Genomic DNA, 17,500 nt, shown 5'->3' on the forward strand with positions numbered 1-17,500 from the left:
ATTTCAGTGTACTAAAAACGAATCTGCAAACTGTTTCCGTCGCAAAAGGAAAGTTTTCATGATATGAAGAAATTACTTTTTCGAAAAGTGGGTGATCACTTTTCAATCTAAATTTAACTTAGAATGAGCACCCACTTTCTGGCCACCTGAGAGAGGGGCATTTTTCCGCCAAACCCCCCCCCCGCCCCTCCAACCAATTTAAACAGGTAATTTTAAAGGATTTTCCAAGGGTAGAAAGAAAGCCCCCCCCCCCAAAAAAAAATCGTGGCCACAAAGTGAGTGATCATTTTACGTTAAATTATTATGGAAAAGTGATCCTTCACTTTTTTAAACTAACATTTCTTCATATCTTGGAAACTCCTCGTTTGCCTTAATTATAAACGTTATTTTCGTTTTCAGCGACCCCGAAAACCGATAAGAGTGGTAATTTTAAAGTAATTTTCGAGGGTGGAGTAATTCTTCATATATACCTTCTTTTTTATTTCCAATAACATAAGAAATTAAGAATTAGACAAACTTATTTTAGGTAGGCTTCGGCAGGAAAACTTTTAAAAATAAAAAATTTAGTCAAACAAATGGGGCTAGTGCACTTACCGATCCGCGCTATTTTTTTTAAATCGTATTTTCAAGTTTAATTAAAGTTTTCTATGTTTTTTTATTCAATTGTAAGGTTAAAGTACAATATATATATATATATATATATATATATATATATATATATATATATATAATTTAAAATATAGGGATTTTTTTTACCCATCTATTTATTAGATAGTTAAATGTTCTAATTCGAAAGTCGTCAACGTGTGGTCCTGGTGCACGTGAAAGGCCCATTTCTACCGGAAATGAAATGGCGGACAGTCTCGCAGTTACAAAAAATATTTTTATATTAATTTAATATATTTTTATAATTTGCGATTTTAACGATCTTAATTTATTTTAATAACATACAAACATTCCTTGACTTTACAGATAAATTTTCTGAACATTTCAATTACATTGTAGAAATATGGTTCTATCGACTTTGAACGAACCAGGAATTACATTTTTATCTGTCTATATATATATATATATATATATATATATATATATATATATATACATATATATATATCCGTATATATATATACATATATATATCAATATATATATATCCATATATATATCCATATACATATATATATATCCATATATATATCCATATATATATATATATCCATATATATATCCATATATATATATCCTTATATATATCCATATATATATATATCCATATATATATATCCATATATATATATATATCCTTATATATATATCCATATATATATATCCTTATATATATATCCATATATACATATCCATATATATATCCATATATATATGTCCATATATATATATATATATATATCCATATATATGTATCCATATATATATGTATCCATATATATATGTATCCATATATATATATATCCATATATATATATATCCATATATATATATCCATAAATATATATCCACATATATATATCCATATATATATATATATATATATATATATATATATATATATATATCCATAAATATATATCCATATATATATACATATCCATAAATATATATATATATATCCATATATATATATCCATATATATATACATATCCATATATATATACATATCCATAAATATATATCCATATATATATATACATATCCATAAATATATCCATATATATATATATATATATATATATATATATATATATATATCCATATATATATATCCATATATATATACATATCCATAAATATATATCCATATATATATATCCATATATATATATATATATATATATATATATATATATATATATATATATATATATATATCCATATATACAGTGATGATCATATTTATTGGCACGGTAAAATAAAAGTTAAATTTTGTCTAATAAATTCTAAAAAAGGGATTAAATTAAAGAAAATAACAAAGTATATTATGTATTTTTAACTGGCCTTTCCGATGTAGCAATCGGATTTTAGAAAAAATAAATAACAAAGGAACAACAAACATAATTGCAAAAAAAAAGGGAGAACGGCCACCTAAAAACCACTAACCTAATTCTAAAACAGATCCTTTATTTGATAAAATGCATGCCCATTGGCTGATAGGAAGGGGCGCGATGGATACTAGAAAGCTGATTGGCCAACTAGAAATCCTCAACATGTATAAAAACAAGAAGCAACGACAGAATTCGCGCATAAGCCTGACGAATCCTATAGTTGGATGAAACGCAGAATATTCAGTGTAGCTTAATCGCCATATATATTTTATAAATTACTAACTAGCTCTACCTACGTATTGAGCACTTTTGAAGTAAATACTAAAAGTTTACGCATAAATCTATACTTTCGTATATCAAATTTATGTGAATAAATGAAGTAGTTATATTTATATATATATCTATATCTATCTATCTATCTATCTATATATATATATATATATATATATATATATATATATATATATATATATATATATATATATAGACGTCATACTTGCGTTCAGATCATCAAAGTTAAGCAAATTGATCCCGGTTAGTACCAGATTGGTGAACATTTGGGAATACTAGGCGCGGTATGTGCTCTCAATTTATCTCAGCATTTGTTTCCAGTCATCTTGTACATACAATTCACTTCACTTGCCACTGGTATTTAACAATGTCGACTCAGGAGATATATTGTTTAAGATTGCACACCCACTGCTTAAAAAAAAAAAAAAAAAAAAAAGATTCACCTAGTCTGTCAAAAACTGAAGGAGCCTTAATATATATATATATATATATATATATATATATATATATATATATATATATATATATATATATATACATCTATAAAATTAAACGTGTGTGTCTGTGTGTGCGTGTACATTTCCCTACGCAATAACTCTATCAATTTGTAGTCTACAGACTCGAAATTTTATATACATGGTACTTAGATTTGGAAAAATCGTTCTGATCTGTTTTGGGCCAGAAATTTGGCTGTTAAGGGGGCAAGGTTCAACGATTTGACCTTTGATAACTCTACCAAACTCCTCCGGTAATTTTGGGCCCAAACACTTGAACTTTTAGATATAGGTTGCTTGGACATTGATCTAACTTAATAATTTGATTCAAGACCAAAACAATAAATGTTAACGTGCCATAATAGGGGTAAAATTTACAAAACATTGACCGCTTTTCTGTTTTTTTTTTTTTTGTTCAACATACACCTCTAAACACTAGAAATTTTAGATGTATGTTACATGGACATGAGCCAAACTTTTTAATATATAAATCCATATACATATGCACATAGAGTTATGAACAGTACATAGGGCCCGAGCAAAGCTGGGCTGAGCTGCTAGTATATATATATATATAACTACTTAATTTATTCACATAAAATTAATATACGAAAGTATAGATTTATGCGTAAACTTTAAGTATTTAATTTAAAAGTGCTCAATACGTAGGTAGAGCTAGTTAGAAAGTTATAAAATGTATATGGCGATTAAGCTACACTGAATATTCCGCGTTTCATCCACTCTAGTATTCTTCAAGCTTATGCGCATAAGCATGAAGAATCCTAGAGTGGATGAAACGCGGAATATTCAGTGTAGCTTAATCGCCATATACATTTTATAACTTACTATATATATATATATATATATATATATATATATATATATAATATATATATATATATTATATATATATATATATATATATATGTATATATATATATATATATATATATACACACACAATGCCACGCAAAAGTATTGGATACATTATATTTTTCTTCATAACTTTAATTAGGGTTCAAGATTTTACCTAAAATTTGGTCAGTTTATTTCTGTTACTATTCTACCTAATATTTGTGGTAATAATTACAAAATAAAATTTAGAAAGTTTATATTAAAGGAAAAATATAAATCAACTAACGCAAAAGTATTGGATACATTGATTTAATATTTGGTTGTATAGCCTTTATTGCATTCAACAGCTTCCAATCTCTTTCTATAGTTGCACACATGTTTTTTGCAAAAATATGCAGGTATTTTGCGCCATTCTTCTTTGCAGAACTGTTCCAGTTGTTGAATATTTTGTGGATTCCTCTTGTGAACATTAATCTTCAATATTTTCCACAAATTTTCATTTGGGTTGAGGTCTAGAGACTGATTGGGCCAAATAAGAACGACAATTCCATTATTTCTAAACCATTCTTTGGTTATTTTGGCAGTATGCTTGGGATCATTGTCCTGCTGAAACACGAAATTGCTATTATGTCCCAACAAGTCAGCAGCTTTCTGGAGGTTTTTATCCAAAATCCCCCTGTACATACGTCCATTCATTCTACCATTGATGATTTCTAGTTCACCAGTATCTTGGGATGAAAAACACCCCCATACTATAATCGAAGCACCGCCAAACTTTACCGTAAGAATGATCTTTTTGTTATAGGTGGTGCCATACATGTGTTGCTGTGTTTCTTCCAAAGATTTCGATTTTCGTTTCGTCTGACCAGATTACCTTGTTCCAAAATTCTTGTCGTTGTTCCTCATATGTTTTAACATAATTCAAACGTGATCTGACATGTTTAAGCTTCAATTATAGAACTTTTCTGGGGGATTTTGATACAAAACCTGCATGATTTAGAACTCTACTGATTGTATCCTTGCTCACATTAATCCCAGCTTCTCTGAGGTCGGTTTGAATTTCACCACAAGTAAGAAAAGGGCTTTTTGTACCTTTCTGCTTACCCACCTTGATTTTTTTTTCGTTTAATTTCCTTGGCCGACCACATCTTGGAAGATTTGCAACAGCTTCACCAGGATTTTTAAACTTTTTAATAACATTTCCAACTGTACTAAATGGTAGATTAAGTTCCCTTAATATTATTCGATACCCTTTTCCTTCTTTGTGCTTATAAATGATTTTTTTTACGAATGTCTATTGACAACTCTTTAGTTTTAGGCATTTTTATAAATGAACTGGTTGACTTTGAAGGAGAGAGCCCAAACTGGAAGAATTTTATAAAATTATTTTAATATAAAGCTCTCTGATTGGTCAATGATAACTCGTTTGCATTATAGCAACACACTAAGAAAAAGTCATTTAAATTGATTTCATAAAAAGAATGTTTTAAAAGTGTATCCAATACTTTTGCGTTTGTTAATTCATATTTTTCCTTAAATATAAACTTTCTAAACTTTGATTTTGTGATTATTACTCCAAATATAATTTAGAATAGTAATAGAAATATACTGACCAAATTTTAGGTGAAATCTTGAATCCTAATCAAAGTTATGAAGAAAAATGTAATGTATCCAATACTTTTGCATGGCACTGTGTATTAGAAACCGTTCCTTGGTCAACTTGTGACAAGGCAATAATTACAAAGGAGAATATCTCATGCGTTCCTGACAAGAATTTTGGAGAGTTTCGGAAACGAGATGATTCTAATACGAATAAAGCGTTTATCAAGTATCCTAAATCTAGCTCCAAACTATGCACCTGAGTTAAATTCCACGTGCAGTTTTAAAGTTGTATGCGGCATGGCGGCATCCCGCTGAGAATTAGTTTGTTTTGTACTGTGATATCTCCGCCCTTCTTAAGATCGACCACTTAAGTTTGCAGAGACGCGAGACTAATGACTCTTGTGAAACTGGCTTCTCCCCGCTGGAAAAAAATAATGTTCACTTGAGTTTGTCAGATCATGCGGAGATGCATTTTTATGTTTCAAATATAATCCAGTTCTAAAGTCACATACTTTCTTTCTTTACCTTTTTTTTTATTATTATTTCAAGAGGCACTTGAGATTTTAACTGAGATACCTAAACAGGGTCCATATGTCAATATGATTTCGATGCCGGAGAGAAAAATCCGGTGCCATATTTTTGTGAATGCAGTTAAATTTCAATCGCAGTGTAGTCAGCTGTGTGTGATTCATAATTATTTAACCACCGTCATTTTCTTGGCCTTTTGGCTAGGAACAAAGTTTGATTCGGAATCTTAAGTAGGACGACCCCGATTCCAATATTTTCCCCATTCCAGTAGGATTACCGATTCTGGTCTAAATTCTCGATTCCAATACAGTTACAGGTTCTGACTATTTTTGGATCTCTTAATATTTTGCTATAGAATTGTTGCTATTCGTTTTTTTTTTTTTCAAAATACCATAAATTCCACGCAGTATATACATATATTTTCCAAACATAAAAATACATTTTTCTGTGTGTGAAGGTATCAACAGATTGTAGTTTTTCTGCATGTTTAAAATCAAAAACAATAGTTATCATTTTATTAATGCCAGCAATAGGAAAAAAACTTTTTCTAATAAAAACAAACAAAAAGCAACAATTAAAAGAATCGTTTTTGGCATCGAAAAATAGACACATTTTTATAATTATTCCGATAACCTAAGATGTTCCGATTATTTTCCATTCCCAATTCCGATTAAACGCACCAACACTAGTATTAAATTATGCTTTGCTGCTAAGCCAGCTGCAATACAAACTATCAAGTATAGCTCCACTATTTAAATTCGATATTTAAGCAATACATCTTGTTCTGCCATCTTTACCATGATTTAAACATAAGAAAAGCTAATGCATAAAATCGTTTCTACGTATATGACTCGGCACATACACTCGTCTCCACACAAATGCGATGGACTGGATATGTGGCCAGAATGGCGTGTACTCGCCATCACACAACTGCGATGGATTAGACATATGGCCAGAATGGTGGGTCCTTGCCTTCACACAACTGCGATGAATTGGATATGTGGCCAGAATGACGTATTCGCCACCACATAACAGCAATTAACTGGACACGTGGCCAGAATGGTGTGTACTCACCACCACACGACTGCGATGGACTGGACATGTGGACAGAAATGGAAACAATCACATCCCGAAAATCTTATTGTAAGGAGAGTTGGAAAATTGTTACAGAAAAATTGATGAGCAGAAACTCTGCTTACAAGGAGTTGATAAAGTGCCACCTGAAGGCGAACACAAAAAATTCGCAACAGTTAGCAGTAGACTGAAGTTGCTGGCGCAGCAGTCTTCACAAAGGAAAGGCAGAAACAGAGGCAAAAATAAAGGCCAGGTTTGAATAAAAACATTACCAGTAAGTCCATATGTACTATTTGTGGAGAAACTTTCCACACTGAGTGTGGAATGCTACAACACCATAGGATAAAGCACCGAGACTCTAACTAGTTATCTTCAGCTATGCCGGACTGCGTGATGATGATGCTGATGCTGATGCTGATGATGATGATGATGACGCTCATCTGAATTATTATAAACAAATAAACAACATTTTAAGCCAATTCGATTTATTTCTATGAATTTATCAATTTGCTGCTTTTATACATTCCGTGTGCATAAAAAGCGAAATTTTGTCTTTTAATAAACAATTCTGAGCCAAACACCACACAGATCAACATCGACATTCCTCTGTCCGTCGTTGGAAAAGCTAATAACGCACTTCTCAACTCACGCACGCACAGTCATAAGCGTACATACTCTGACACTAACGAACTCACTGAACTTTCTACAATCGAAACCAATGAACATTGATTCTTTTTAATGATGTTTTATCAAATGCAAAAAAAGAAAGTGAGGGAGGGAGTTTTCATTGCGATTTTTCAGAGCAGAAAAGTCGTAATAAACACCTCATATAATTACAAATAAATACTTTTTACTGAAACTTATTAACAAAATCTTATCTTCATTTTTTATTGTATATGGTTCATTGATAAATTTTACAAGTATTAAAAATGAATGTGTTTACATGTTTGTTTCAACCAACAGACGACAGTGTTAAGGCATTGAGTGTATGAGTTCGTGCACGTCACGTTATTGTCAGTATACGTATGACTATATGTGTATGTGAGTTGATATACCGTTTTCCTCAGCCCGACACTGGGTCGAGGGACGATGACGTAAAATTGATGTTAACTCTGTCGTGGATTTTGGCTCAATTTGTTTATTAATGTAAACATCTGACCTTATATGCCATCCAGGTTGGTCAAAACGGAAAATTTGACAAATTGAGAAAAAACAACACCTAATTGGCTCAAAATGTTTTTTTAAATCAATAAAAGGCGATTGAATTGAACTTGTAATTCCATCTATCGCCACAACAAAAATGGTACAAAATGATAATTTTCTGGACTTCCACTAGAGAACCAAACGAAACTTGCATCGGATATTAACATATAAGAGTGGCCAAAAAGCTTGTACAATTATTAATATCATCATTCCGACCTACTAAAGATGGTTTTATATGCCTATTCTTCAAATCCTGTATTTGGTGTAGTGGGTATGTTGACATCGGTGTGTAATAAGTCTCCAAGCAAAATTCTTGCAGTTTTGCTTGTATTTCAGGATTTGAAATGGAGGATCAAGCAGAACACTACCAACATACTTTTTTAAAAAAAAAGGGTTACAGAACCCCACATAAAGATATACGATGTGTATGGAGAGAATGTTGTTACAGGAGCTGCTCGGCGTGTTCCTATCTTGCTTTGATAGAGTTAAAAACTAGCTTTGCAAGTTTAGTAGGTGATGCCCTTTCCCACAGAAGAGACGTTGCAAGCCTGTCTCTACTCTATCCTTATTTTCATGGCAAGTACTCGTCTGAACTCCAATCTTCGGTCCCCTCTTGCCAAACTTTCACAAAAAAACATTCGTCTAACAATCACTATCAATAATTTCCCACACTCTCTATCTGTGCCTAAATCTAAATGCAGATTCCATGAATAAAGCTTCTTTTATAGAACTTCTCCCCTGTGGAACCCTGTTCCACTGGCCTGCTTCCTAACTGATTACAATATGGTAGCCTTCAAGTCCAATGTAAACAATTTCTTGTTGAGCCGTCCCCTTCAATAATCGAAATTTTCAAGATTTACAAATCGAGCGGGAAAAATGAATTGCGTAAACTCAGCTATGTCTCTAAACTTGATGTTTGGGTACCCCCTCCCACAAAAAAAAAAGAAAGAAAAAAAAGAAAAAAAGGGAACTAACTTTTGAGCAACCCAACAGATAAAACGTTACTATTCATTATATCAAGACAATTATGAGACAACTTTTTATTTATGATTGCGCGTTTTATTTATGCTAGCACTAAATCTTTCAAACGTGAATAAACTCTTTGTTACCGTAAAAATAATCGTCTGCTAAATATCCTTTAAATAAATAAAACTAATTCCACGAATTTCTTTATGAAAAATCATGAAATATTTAACATCAATCAAGACCCAATCTTGCCAATATTACGAACTAGTGTATACTCGCAGTCAAAAATAATGAAAACAACAAATTGTTCTTCGCAAGTGTTCGCACTAATATTCATATAAAATTATAGAATTGCGTCAGTAATTCACTTTTTCATATATTATTTGTTATATATTATGACCTAAAGAAGAAAAAAACAAAAACAAAACAAAAACTACTGTTGACATTTTTTTTTTAATTTAGAGTAGAGGATTTCTTTCCGAATTTATTCCACATAGCAGTGTTTGATTTGCTATTTGCTTTTCAAATAAAAGTTTTTTATAATTATTTTCTGTGTTTTTTTGTTTCGTTTCAATAACATAATTAGAGATCGAACTACCGCGAATTAAAAATAAAGAAAAGAAAAAGAAACGCGAATATTAACCCCCCCCCAAAAAAAAAAGTTGTCAGGAAGATATCAAAAAGATTCATCAGAAAGTTCAATTCTCAGTGTTGGTGACGGAAAATGCAATTGCGAATTACACAGGACCTCTATCCAGTCATGGTTGATGAAATGAGAGCCTACTAACCCGGTGAATAATTGAAGTAAATAAAGGGTACCTTTCGAAATTCTGTCCAAATTACCGAGTTCCATAGAAACATTTCCGAATTCGACAAGATACACCTGAAGAAGATCGGAGAATACATCGACCGAAATGTTGTGAAAATGGCATTCAAGATAAGAACAGTAGTTCAAAGAATACAAATATATAGAAAGACTCGCAAAATGTCTGTCAACATCGTTTACGCAAATGGGTCTGTCAACAATCTGTGTTAGATAATAAACAAGCGAAGAATCATGACATAATCTTCCTTACTCAAACTAATAGAACGAACGTGACTAGTCTCGATATCAATATAACTTATGGTGTGTTTATGATTGGGTGATTTATTCATGATGGCAATTAAATTTTTGAACGTAAATAAGCTCTTTCTTAATGTGAAAAAAAAAAAAAATAAATAAAAATCGCAGACATTCCCAAGATTTCCAAATGGAGCGTGGAAAATGACTTGCATTCATATCCTGTTAAAGAAAAAGAACTTTGTAGCCCCCCCCCCACCGATACTTAGACGTCTACAGAAGATTTCTACCAATTTGATTACTATGGTCTTCTCTTATACCGATAAAGCAAAGCATTTCGCGTGTCAAGTTTAAAAAGAAAACATGATTCATCGCGATGGGCGTTCTCTATATATTCTTTTTCAGTGTAAACTGCAGTTTTATATTCACTAAGAATTGGACCAGGAAAAAGGTTTGCGTTTTGCATTTACAGAATTCCGCTTCATGGATAATTTTAAATACTTGACTACAGGGTGGAACGATAAAATTCTCGCCCCAAAGAAAACAACACTAGAGCTTTATTTTAAAACTTTTATTGAAAAAAATAATTCAGGTAACTTGATTATATAGTAGAGCTTGACATCTATTCAATATAACCGCCTTCAGCCTTAATCACCTCCTCGATACGAGTCCAGAACTGGGAGCATGCCTTTTCAACAAGCGCCAGCGGGAACTCGGCGAATACTCAGCGGATGTTACTGATTAGACTGGCTTTTGTGCTATAGGAGGTCATGTTGGTGATGTTCTTCGAGGTATGGACAAAACGAAGTAGTCCAACAGGTTCAGGTCGGAGGGAGGAAGGGGGCCAGTAAGAGAAGGTTACATAGTCGTTTCACTCCTGAAACCAAGCTTGGGTTTCCTTGAACTTGTGGGCCGGCGCCGAGTTCACACCTAGGGTCTACCAGCAGCTAGCTGATTGCACCAGGGAACACCATACTCTTCAGCACATTCTGGAGCGCTAAAATGTTTTGGTTTTGATTCTAGATGATGGAACCAAAGTCAACTTTTGAAATCAGTACTATATAATAGGTACAATATAATATTCAATTCAGAATAGGCTCTGTAATAATAAATACAAAATCTGCATGAATTAAAATATATATGCATTTTACGACCGACTGGGCAGAGCGCCGGTCACTAGTGTAAATATAATTTTATAAATCAGCAGTGTTTGAAAAGTTTAAAAACAAATTCGATACTAAAAGATTTATTTTTCTAATAACTGAAAACGATATAAATAACATAATTTCAATCGACTCCAAACTTCCTTTTTTTCTCTTCCATTGTGTGGAGCTATAACAACGAATGCCGATGACAGCCGATCTCTTCTGGTGTCAAATAGAGACGGTTATTAATGTCTACATTTGATGTAGAGAGCACGTTGATGACGTAAGTATAACAGATCCAACATTTGTACATTGAAAAGCACAATAGAATAGAAAATATAAGAAATCATTTTTAAAAACAAATTCAATGCCAAAACATTTATTTATTAAACACGAAAAAATATTTCTGCTGACTTCCTCAATGAGTTAGACGTTATTTCATTGTCGAGTTATAATGACGAATGCAACAGCCGATCTCTCCTGGTGTCAAATGAAAACGGTTATTAATATCTAAATTTTATGAACGGAAAACACTAATGCGTGTGTAAAACAGTATTGTTTATTTTTTATCACAATTTACATTTTTTTAATACTGCTTTTTCATCCCAAACAATGCACAATACCTTGTAAAGGGTTACTATTTAGATCTATTATTTCAGGGATAGTATGTAGGCAGTTGTGCAGTAAGATATCTGTTTACATTACACTTGAACTTCTGCATGTCAGTACAATCAGGGAAGCAGCGACCTGAAAGGGAATTCCAAAGTCTAGCAGTTTGATGGAAAAAAACATTTTGAGTAGAAGATTTTCCGGCATCCAGGAGTCTCTACAGTGTAGGGCGGGACTTTACTACTCGTAAAGTTAGTCGGAAGCATTTACAGAGATGGGGTTACGAGGGCTGGGAAGCTGTTAGAGTACTTTCCATTAAAATACTTGTAAAATAGGCGCAAGGATGCAACATTTCGTCGATGAGCTTGGTTGATAGTGCGGTATCTATGAGGTTGGCGACTTTTTTCGAATCCTGTCTATGAGTGAGAGACTAGTAGCAAATACACCAACCCAAATGTGGCAACAATACTCCATGCATGGGCGGATGGTGGCCTTGTAGACGCACAGAATACTTTTAAAGCATAAGTAAATTTCTAGCATGGTAGAGAGAGCCCACCTTCTTTGCAACAGCCTTGGTAATGTCCTCAATGTATTTGCTGCAATTCATGTTACCTGTGAACATTAAGCCGAGAAGTTTGAATGAACAACTTTCACATACAGTATCATTAGCCATGATTATCAGCGGTGGAGAAGGTTTCTTGTAATTATAAATTGGTCTTGACAATATTAAATGCTACCATCCATTTATGTCCCCGTTTCACTACAGACTGGAGATTTTCCTCTAAGGTTTCAACCATTTCCTCAGATGTGTATTAGTTTGTTTTCCTCTTGTGTCTGTTATAGAGCGTGGTGTCATCAGCAAATCTACCCATGTTGGAGACAATTTTATCAGGAAGATCATTTATGAATATGAGGAATAATAAAGGTCCAAGGATCGACCCCTAAAGCACACCCGCATTTATATCATGTTGTATTGACGTGTGGCCATCGGGGACAACCTACCTTTTTCTTATTTAAGAAGGATTCAATCATATTTAGTATTCATCCAGTAATACCATATTATTTAATTTTCAGGAGAAGATAATCGGGCCATACCCTGTTAAAGATATATCTAGGGCTACTGCTTTATCTAATGTGTGGCACATACGTTCAGAGATATTTGCAGTAGAACGGGCTTGCCTAAATCCATACTGTTGGTCTGAAAGAAGTTAAGCATCTATGAGGTGGTGATTGTTTGATTATTGACTGATTAAGGACTCCAAAATTTTGGCAAAGAGAGGAAAAACACTAATGGGGTGATTTATTGAGTAATTTCTTTCGCCAGAATTCTTGTAAACTGGCATCACAGATTAATTTCTACTCAGTAAGGAAAGCAAGGTTCGGTTAAGCATTTGTTGAAGAGCTTGGAGAGAATAGAGCAATTTTTTAATAGTATAGCTGGAATGAGATCAGGCCTACAAGCCTTTAAGGTGTTTAGGTTTTATATGATATCAAAGACTTGAGGTGATTTTCAGATCATCTAGTGTGATTTCTGCCCGCAAAAGAAAATCTGTGGAGTGGTTTGCTGGGTCAAAGATAGGGCCTTCTCGGTTTCCATGCAAACAATCTCAAGTTTGTTGGATAGTGGAGAAATAGTTAAGCATTCCTATTTTTTGTTCAATTGAGAGTAAGCAGTAGTTCCCCTTCTCACCCTTTTCATCTCTATCTCTCTCTCTTTTTCTACCTATTTATCTCTCTCTCTCTCTCTCTCTCTCTCTCTCTCCGTCTCTCTTGCTCTTTAACTCTGACTGTACTTTTAGATGACGGAAAATGCAAGGTTGCAAAAATATGATAGGGTCGATCCAGTCCGTTCCACTTCTGACAATAACTTCTATTCTTTATATGCGGCCTTAAACCCAAGTCCCGCAATGAAATCCTAATAAATAAATAAATCCGTGCACACTGGATGACGTCACAAAAGATGACTTTACAAAGGGATTGCGTCATACAGTTAAACAGAGGTGGAATACACTGGACTGATCCATTACAACGTCAGAAAGAGAAGGGGTCACAACGGAATGACGTCATCCACTAAAACAGGCTGCATACACATGGAAAATAAAATTTTCTTCTTTTGAAGATTATAACGTTGGGTATGGGGCAGTCAAACCAGCTTCCAACATTGCCCAACTTTTTATTGAAACCAACCGAGAGCTCTTTTTAGTATCCTCGCTGTTCCCTTAAGTGCAATTGTCTGGATCTCTTTTGCACTTGGCTCACCAGGAATATTAGTTAGGTAAGACTTCAGGTTCTTCTTCATAAGCCCTGTGGCACCTATAATAACTGGTATGATTGATATCTCCCTAAGATTCCAGTTTCTTTTCATATCATACATGAGACCTTGATATTTGATCTGTTTCTCCCTTTCAGCTCTGTTCAGACCTCCATCACAAGGGACACTCACTTCAACCAAGTTTGCAACTCTCTATCTGACTTATTCCATATAACTATGACAGGTTTGACAGCAGCATTTTCAAGGTAGGTGGCTCTAGACATTACATGGTTGTAATGTGTTGTATAACTTGATTACATTATACATGATGTAGTAAAGATGTCAGATATTAAAACAAAACATACGAGGGATGTGCAATAAGTAATGCCCCCGACCAACTTCAAGTTGTCTGATCTAGCTGAAATTTTGCATGTGCAATGATTTATATCTCTACGGATTATGTGGCAAATTACAGCTCTGAACTAATTGTGGTTTCTGTTTTACAGGTGTTTGAACTGAGTCAGGTGTGAAATGGAGCCTGTTGAATGTCGAGCAGTGATTCGGTTTTTGTATTTGAAAGGACACACACCACAGGAGACTTTTGATGAAATGAAAGAAACATATGGTGATCACGCCCCATCATATGACCTTGTAAAACGCTGGCATCATGACCGGAAGTCTGTGAAACAGCTCCCAGACCTGGTCGGTCCCTTCTGCTATTGATGAGGCATCTGTCTGTCAAGTTGAGGCTGCTATTTTGGAAGATTGGCGCATTACTATTCGCCAAATAGCCCAAGATGTCAAGATTAGTACAGGGTCTGTGGAAACTATCATTCATGACCATTTGCATATGCATAAGGTGTCTGCCAGATGGATTCCCAGGTTGCTCACACCATTCCAGAAGCGAGAACGCGTCGAGTGCTCACGGATTAATTTAGAGATGTGCCAAGAAGATGGGTCAATGTTTTTCAAAAGACTGATTACACAGGATGAAACCTGGGTCAATCCCTATGATCCAGAGAACAAAGCCCAGTCAATGCAGTGGAATCACTTGGACTCACCACCTCCAAAGAAGGCAAGGGTGCAGCCCTCCTTTGGCAAGGTCATGCTCACAGTCTTCTGTGACCAGGACGGAGTAGTGATCACAGATTTCTTGGCAAAGGGTAACACAATTACAGGAGCCTATTATGCATCACTTTTGAGGAAATTAAGGGAAGCTATCAAAATCAAGAGGCGGGGCAAGATCAGCAAATGTACCCTCCTCATGAAGGACAACGCTCCGGTCCACAACTCACATTTCGCCAGATCAGAAGCACGGGTGTGTGGTTATGAAATCTTCCCTATCCTCCCTACTCTTCTGACCTTGCACCCTCTGACTTTCCCCTCTTTCCAGCCATGAAGTTGTTTTTGAAAGGAAAGCGTTTCCCATATGATGCAGCCATGATTTCTGAAGTCACATCATAGTTGGAGGACCAAGCTGGGGTGTTCTACAAAAACGGTCTCCAGAGCTGCAGCAAACGATGGGAGAAATGCATAACTCTGGGTGGTTCCTGTGTAGAAAAAGACTAATAATTGTGCCAAGTTTCGTTGCTCTACTACTATGGGAAGTGGGTCAGGAGCATTACTTATTGCACGCCCCTCGTATTTATACCAATCCTTTTATTCATGAAGCTCGATGTATGTTAAATTTAACTACAGAGCATGTACAAATGGATGCATAAACAACTATATTCCAAACTCCAAGATTTTATTCATCTTACCATTTATTTCTTTGAACATATCAAGATTCACATTTTTTTACAACACCTGTTTCGTAACCCAAAAACAATCAATATTAGTATTTCAATATTTATTTTCCGCACTGACTCATGAGAAAAATTGGAATTGCTTTAACTTAAAAAAGAAAAACAAAAAGACTTTATCTGATGAATCAATGCGAAAAAAAGATTGAAATACTAATATGGGTTGTTCTTGCGTTATGAAACATATGTAAAATATAGAAATTTTGACACATTGAAAGAAATAAAAGGTAAGATTAATCGAATCTTGGAATATAGCTGTTTTTTCATCTATTTATATATATGTACCCACGCACACACGCACACACACACATATATATATATATATATATATATATTGTGTGTATATTTAGGCATTATTTTTAATTCAAGCAAACATTATAAAAATAACATAAATCTACAGTTTAATTTTTATCTTTTTTTGATTTTTGAAATGATCTTTCTTGTGTTAAAATAAAAAATAATATATGTTCCATCTGTATAACGAACCTAGCCACTTCCACTTATCCCTGTCATACTAATTAAGAAATATTCCACTAAGCTAACCCCTGTCCCTTCCAAACTCTTAAACAAATGCCTAACCGAGTCTTCTTTGATAGCTGGAAAATTGCTTTCATTATACCAATATTCAAAAATACTCCCGGAAAAGCAGGACTTACACCGCAGAAGTTTCCAACGTTTTGGCTTATGTAACCTCTGATCCTTCTCAGGCACAACCATGTGTTACATATTAAGGATCTTCTGTCCATAGCGAAACGGAGTTTAACATAGGCACACTGAGTGCATGTCATAATGACCCAAATCTGCAAAACAGAATAATTCGTAGGGTTCAATCAAGGATGGCTGACATCTGATATGAAGGCTAAGCGGCGGTTAGACAAGTTAGACAAAACAGAGCTACGAGACGTATGACGTCAAAATTATGGAGCTGACAGAGGACAAAGATTTTCAAATCAGTCTGTCTGTGGAAGCTGAACGGGAAACATCGAACAATATGAGTCTGCCGTGGGTTGCATGAACGAGTTATGTAGAAAGAAAACTTTGATAATCGCTAAGTGTGGAATAGCACATTCGGCTAATATCTGTTCGCATGTTATTCATTTCAGTTAAGAAGGTAACTAAATAATTAGCTAGGAGAACATTAGTATTTCTCTCCACGGTGTGAGTCAATTCTCTTCAAATATAAAACCTTTAAAAAAAAACTCTTTAAGAAACTCCCAACAAACGTCTCGGTATTTCTTTCAGCAATGAAAAGAAGCGAAAATCGCATAAAACAGAAGTGACTATAAAAGACGTGAAAATAAAAGAGACCCACGTGTGTGTATATATATATATATATATATATATATATATATATATATATATATATATATAATTCACATACAGTACTGTTTCGCTGTTTCACAGCTCATCAGTGCGGCTAGACAGGCATCGAAACCCGATCTCCCAAATGACAGTCAAGGCATCTCACCACTACGCTATACGTCTGATGCCGAGTGGGTAATGAATTACCGATTACACACATATGCCACTTGGTAAATAAGCTTTTTATACACACACAT

At 34.0% G+C, this 17,500-nt stretch overlaps 1 protein-coding gene across 1 annotated transcript in view; it reads right to left on the reverse strand.

Annotated features, from left to right (window-relative positions):
* Positions 1-17,500, reverse strand: part of LOC145269462 (metabotropic glutamate receptor 7-like) — a 202,931-nt gene that overhangs the window by 150,852 nt on the left and 34,579 nt on the right. The window lies entirely within an intron of this gene.

The sequence above is a fragment of the Euprymna scolopes genome, chromosome 4 (genome assembly GCF_053919585.1).
Source record: "Euprymna scolopes isolate OS-2025 chromosome 4, ASM5391958v1, whole genome shotgun sequence".
Taxonomy (NCBI): domain Eukaryota; kingdom Metazoa; phylum Mollusca; class Cephalopoda; order Sepiida; family Sepiolidae; genus Euprymna; species Euprymna scolopes.